This window comes from Cupressus sempervirens, chromosome 9, assembly GCF_028749045.1.
Source record: "Cupressus sempervirens isolate cs-2001-9-10 chromosome 9, ASM2874904v1, whole genome shotgun sequence".
In the NCBI taxonomy this organism is placed as follows: Eukaryota; Viridiplantae; Streptophyta; class Pinopsida; order Cupressales; family Cupressaceae; genus Cupressus; species Cupressus sempervirens.
In genome coordinates this window covers 736,988,563-736,994,943 of record NC_143126.1, presented here as the reverse complement: position 1 = coordinate 736,994,943, position 6,381 = coordinate 736,988,563, and the positions used below count along the sequence as shown (strand labels likewise).

The 6,381-nt window shown below is 34.2% G+C and overlaps 1 pseudogene; it reads right to left on the bottom strand.

The window, feature by feature from the left end:
- Positions 1 to 3,492: 3,492 nt before the first annotated feature.
- On the bottom strand, positions 3,493 to 4,954 carry LOC149540832 (mitochondrial arginine transporter BAC1-like; annotated as a pseudogene).
- Positions 4,955 to 6,381: the final 1,427 nt, after the last annotated feature.

Here is a 6,381-nt window from a genome sequence, read left to right as displayed (position 1 = left end):
AAGGTTGTGGCACAACCCCAAGCATACCTCTAAGATACTCAAATATTTCCTTAGCCAAAGGATTAGTAAATATGTCTACTATATGTTCCTTTTTTCTAGAAAGCTCTAATCTAATTTCCTTTTCTTCTAAGTTCTCTCTCAAAAAGTGATATTTTATTGAAATATTCTTAGTCTTTGAATCTAACAATGGTTTCTTTGACATACTAACTATACTTGTCATTGGAAATATAAGGTAGGCAAGGTTACTAAGAGGGGAGGGATGAATCAAAAATCAATAAAACTTTATCTTACTTCACCAATTAATCCTTCATATACTATTATGATCTAATTATAGGCATGAAAGAATGAAATCATTAAAACATTCATAATACTTTGACACAAGATATGGTGACCTAGAAACCCTCCAAATAGAAAGTAAAACTTGGGTGGGGATGATACCCACAAGCTTTAGTACTATAGTATAAGTTAACCTATTAAGCCTTACAATTGACCACTTCTGGTGATTTGCCCTATTAGGAGAATTAAGGATTGTGAGGTCCACCTTGTTAAAGGATTTACAAACATATAATGAAGTATGTACTTACTTAGGAGATTTAGCAAAGACTGTTAGGTCTACCCTATCAAAGGATTTGACAGATGCACCTATTAGGATGAACCAGTGGTTGATCTTTGATCTATAACTCTAATTTGCTAGTTAAAAAGATTCCTTGTATTGTACTGATCACCTGACTATGATATATAAATCTTTGTTTTCCCTTATACTACTTGTAGCCTTCTTTAATTCATACTTCCACTCATCATATAATCTTCAAATTCTTATTTGGATATGATACAATGCATTACATATATGTCAATCTAAATCACAAATTACTGGAGTCAACTACAATACCGATTTCATCATAATTCAAAAAGTTAGCCCAACTGTTGTGCTTAGGTTCTCAAGACAAACTCGATGATATTCTGATACATGGAAAACATTGTCAATGCTCAACAATCTTTGGCACTTAGTTAAACTTGAAGCTTGATCCATACTAATCACTTCCAAGTAGCTCAAACTCGATGAGCACTGTGTGACTCGATGAATACTAAGAAACTTGCACTAGTACATTTAAGGTCATTTTTCGACCATTATTGGTCAAAATTTTGACCCAATTTTTTACCAAATCTCGACCAAGTTCGACCAACTCATTGGTCGATAATTTTCTAGTCAAAATTTTGACCAACCTATTGGTTGGTCAAAATTTTGACCAATACATTGGTCGAAACCTTTCAAACATGTTGGCACAAGTTCTGCCAAGCATTGGTCAAAATTTTGACCAATGCTTGGTCGAAAACTACCAAGTATTGGTTAAAATTTTGACTAATTATTGGTCAAAAACAACCAAGCATTGGTCAAAATTTTGACCAATGCTTGGTAGAAAATTGCTAAGCATTGGTCAAAATTTTGAGCAAAAAAATTTTAGGCCCACACTTGTTGAGGTCCACTTCAACAATGGCCCTTCTTGTGAAATTGTTGTCTAAAACCTTTCTAATGAGATAATGTGTTATGAGCTCTTCATTAGTGGGATGGAACATGAATCCAAGAGGAAATTTTGCATCACCCATATCATGACTGTAACTAAAGTTAAGAGCCTCTATTATTGATTCTCTTCCCTATTTCCCATAGCAAAGGAAATGAATATGGGTAATAGGGAAGAGAATTCAATAATAGAGGCTCTTAACTTTAGTTACAATCATGATATGGGTGATGCACAACTACCTCCTAGATTCACATTCCATCCCACTAATGAAGAGCTCATAACACATTATCTCATTAGAAAGGTTTTAGACAACAATTTCACAAGAAGGGCCCTTGCTAAAGTGGACCTCAACAAGTGTGAGCCTCAGGGAGGGTTCAATTCTCTCCTTTATTATTCACTATGCATATAATCCCACACACCCATTTCATATCAAATGATGATATGTACTGAATGTTGAGTGTCTGTGTTGAATGCTCCAAAACCATCCATTTCATGCCTTCAATTGTACACAATGTCTTTCTAGTTTCTTTCTACTTGCACACCCATTTCATTCATATGATCATCTAAAAATTGTGTCACTCTAAGCTCTCAATTGTTTACTCTTGATTGATCATCTCATAATTGTTGAATGAGAACTTTGGGATAAGCTATAGGCATCCATCAAAGCATAAAGGATTTTGTCAGACGGTGTAGATGAAGTAGTAGCATTTGCCTTGGGAGACTTGCTTGCAAAATGGAACCATAGATAAGTCATGTGAACTATTTGACAGGATGCCTGAATGTAATGTGGTCATCAAAAGCCATGGTTTCTGATATGCACAAAATAGATATATTGAGAGAATATATTTGTTTAAGTTGCAATTGCCCTAGTAGACATGCATGCAAAATGTGGAATCATAGGTAAGGCGTTTGAACTATTTTATTGATTTTTGCCATGAAATGTTGTCTAATGGCAAGCCAATATTGCAGGATATGCATATTGATTTGTTGAATATATCTAGATGATGTAGTGACATTCTTGTTACTGCAACCAATGCCACATATGTATAAAATTGGGATTCCAACTCTTGTTGAGGTTGTAAATTATGTTGAACATAGTCTCAAGCCATAATAGTTTTATATCTGCTAAAATTAGAAAGAGAATCATGCAAACTTGTGCAAGCTCTTTGTATTTTCTTTGATATGATATTAAGTAAAAGGATGAGAAACAAAACTCTAAATAAGCAGGCAAGCTCTCCATGTGCTCTACACCCCATAGGTAAATCTACTCTAATAAAAGAGGCAATCAAAAACCAGTTCACTTTGCATTTGTAACCTTGAGCAAGCTCTTAGCAACATGCTCACATTGAACCTTTGAGGTAAAGGAGAAATAGACAAGCTCATAACCCTCAAGAAGGTTTTCTTAGATAAGAAGTTTCTGAGTAGACAAAAATCCTCAATAATAATGCTGCTGTAATTTTCTTGTTTAAATCTAAACAAAGTTGTATTATCTTGGGCAGAGGAGACTACTGTTGTTTGTGGTTAAGGATCCTTTAGGTTAGTAGAATCACATGCAAACTAGATGTGACATTGCAGTAAGCAAACTGTAATAAGAGCTAGGAGCTTGCCTAGTGATTAGGGCTCGAGACTAGACATTGCATGAAGTATTTGTAGGCATTTGAGTTTGTAGTGTCACCAGCACAAAATCAAACTAAAAAGGAAACTTGGTGAATAAAACTAAATAAAAATAGTCCTCTTGAGTAAATATCAACATTGTATGAACAATACCATTACAGTGCACTATACTTGGTACAAATATATTGTTGGTTGAGTTCCATGACATAATGCCAGTTACTAGGTACGTCAATATGCATACTTATCCAGGTATATCATTTTCTTACAGATAAAGGACAATCTATTGAAAAAAGAAAAGACCACTTTTTACAAATTCACATAGGTATAAACCCATTCATCTCTGAAGGTAATGCTCTTACTACCATTTCACCCCCAATAAATTTGTTGTAAGTTCCCAAGTGACGATAGTTGTAGCATTAGTAGGGAAAGCTCTCACCAATGTAGGCCCCAAGCCAACATATAATCCTCTAAAACCAAGTTCTCTATAAATCTGCCAAACATAGAATTAGGAAATGGTTTCATGTTCATTAATATGAGCACTTATTGCTTTTAAATTCATCTATTGGTTATCTAAGACTACTTAGTAGAATAGATCCTAGACAAAAAGACAAAAGCTAAGTCCCATGGTATTTGAATATTTAAATTTTAATCTTTTAATTAGAACATTCTATATACCCACTATAAAATAAGCATGCAAACAATTGGTGTTAGTATCGTGAATGATTATTTTTTTATCCAGAACACAAGAAAATATGCAAATAAATGAATTAACCCAATTCAATAATCCAACCATCAATCCTAACATATATCCTAATTGTTGTCATAAGAATCCAACAGCTTTATAAAAGCCTAGTCAAAATCTTTATTAAAAATTAATTTAAAAACATTTTTTCTAGATTAGAGTCCCTGTAAAAATAAAATTTTATGTCCTACCATCCTGATTGTGTGTATAGGATTTCTGTTGGTATTAATATTTAGAGCTGTTTGAATATGGATTTTTGCAACATTGAGAGGCAAAACAGCTAACCAAAACTGCAAAGCAAATTACAAGTTTTGTTGCACACATTTGATCTGCAAAAACTAAGTTTAAATACTTAAATTGAAATTCCAACATTAATGTTACATACCTCAATTCCTTCAAGCCCACCAAAGACACCTCCAACTCCTGCTTCTATAAAAACTTTAGAAGAATAGTTGACAAATTGAGAAGACTGGGAATTCATTTGGGGATTCACCTTATCATGCATACTAAAAATTGAAAGCATATGATAACGATTCAATTCATAAGTACTGAAGAAAACTACATTTCCAATAGACTCCCTAAAAAATGTAGTTAGGCCACCATGAAACAAACCTTGTACCTGGAAAATTATGCACCAATGAAGCAATCAAACAGTATCTTGTATAGTGAAGGATACCACGTGAAGCATTTATATTGCATGTCTACAACTACATACCAAATAGTAACAACAATTTAACACCTTACCCTTTCATTTCTAAGAGTTTGCAGTGCACAGTTCAGAGGCCCAGCATATATTTGTTGATGCTTTTTCAATTGCCTGTTGTCATTCTCCTGAACTTGCAATCTACATTGCAAAACAACAAATAGTCAATGGTATGGAGTCTAGAGTTCAATTTATATACATAAAATAGATAGAAAGTCTAGTTCTTGTTATCTTTATCAACTCTATTGGCCACAGTACAAAACTTATTAATGATCCACCAAAAGCTGTAGAAGGAACAACAATCTAAAGTTTGGGCTTGCTGCTGCCAAGATCTCCTCCCTTTCCAAAGAACCGCCATGCCAAATATGATCGCATCACGATCGCAGACATAAACTACACACTACAAAGAGAAAAAAGTACATCAAACAGTCGCCAATATGCCTATGAATATGCCTATGAAGATAAATCAATATACCTACTTATCCAGGTATATCATTTTCTTACGAATAAAGGACAATCTATTGAAAAAGGAAAAGAACACTTTTTACAAATTCACACAGGTATAAACCCATTCATTATGGGAAAATAGAAAGCAAATCTAAAGTACTAGTGATGCAAACAAAAGTATCTAGCATCCAATCAGGCAATTCACCTTGAACATCCATCCAAGTTGCTCAACGCACTCCATAACAAGTTGTTGGTGTGCTAAAAATTTTCTACTCTTCATAATTCTTACAATTGATGCATCAATTGCATAACATCTATCTTTATCCACATCCTCAATCGCCTTTTTTTCCTCATCCACTAGTTAAGCATTGGCCCTACATCAGAGATTTTGGTGCTTGATCACGAGATTGAGAAGCGTGAAGAAAAGAACAATGAGACCGCAAGGTTCTCAAGGTTAAGCACTCACCACTTGCTAAATAAAGGAAGCACCTTGCAGTCTAGCAACCCACGTGAAGTACCCAATTAAGAGGAGCCTACTATAGAGTTGGTCAGCACATTCTTTTTCATTGTTGAGATATTTTAGAAACCCAGAACCCCAAATAGAAAAAACAAACAAACAAATTCAAGACCGTTTAAGCTTTACCCAGTAATAATATCCCATGAGTCCAAGAACAAAATTTGACTACAAGGCGGTGACAAGAAGTGTGGGGCAACATCCCTTCAGACCATATAAATTCTTCTACACTTCATGTTTTGAATGCCATAAAAACCTAGAATTAACATTAGAATCCATGGTTTGAATAGTATAAAGTCTTAGAATCAATACAAAATCCATGGTTTGATTGCTATGAAAACTTAGGACTAGTACTAAATTTCATGTTTTGAATGCAATAAAGACTCAGAGTAGTCATATAATGTTTTGTAACTCAACAGATTAAATGTGTTGTAGTAATTACCAGTTGTGATGTAGCAAGATGTGCATGAACCTACAATGTTTATCATACCAATGGCAATCATCTCTTTATTGCCATCAATATTGTAGTTCTTGAACAGTGCAAAAGTTTTGCCAACTGCTATTCCTTTGTGCATGGGACTCATTTAAATCAGCCAGAGGTAATAAATTACTAGCTAATGAACATAATTCAAGGGATTAGCTCTTACAGTGAGTGTGATGATGCTAATTATCAGTCCTGCCTTCACAAGGGTCTTTAAATATTTGGCCTTGAAAATAAACAATTCAGCAGTCAATGGGTTCAAACCACTTTTTAAGTGACCAACCTATTTCAAGCCACCCACAAAAACATTAGCAAAATAAACATGCATTTTAGGACCAGAAAATCATGTTTAGAACAGCA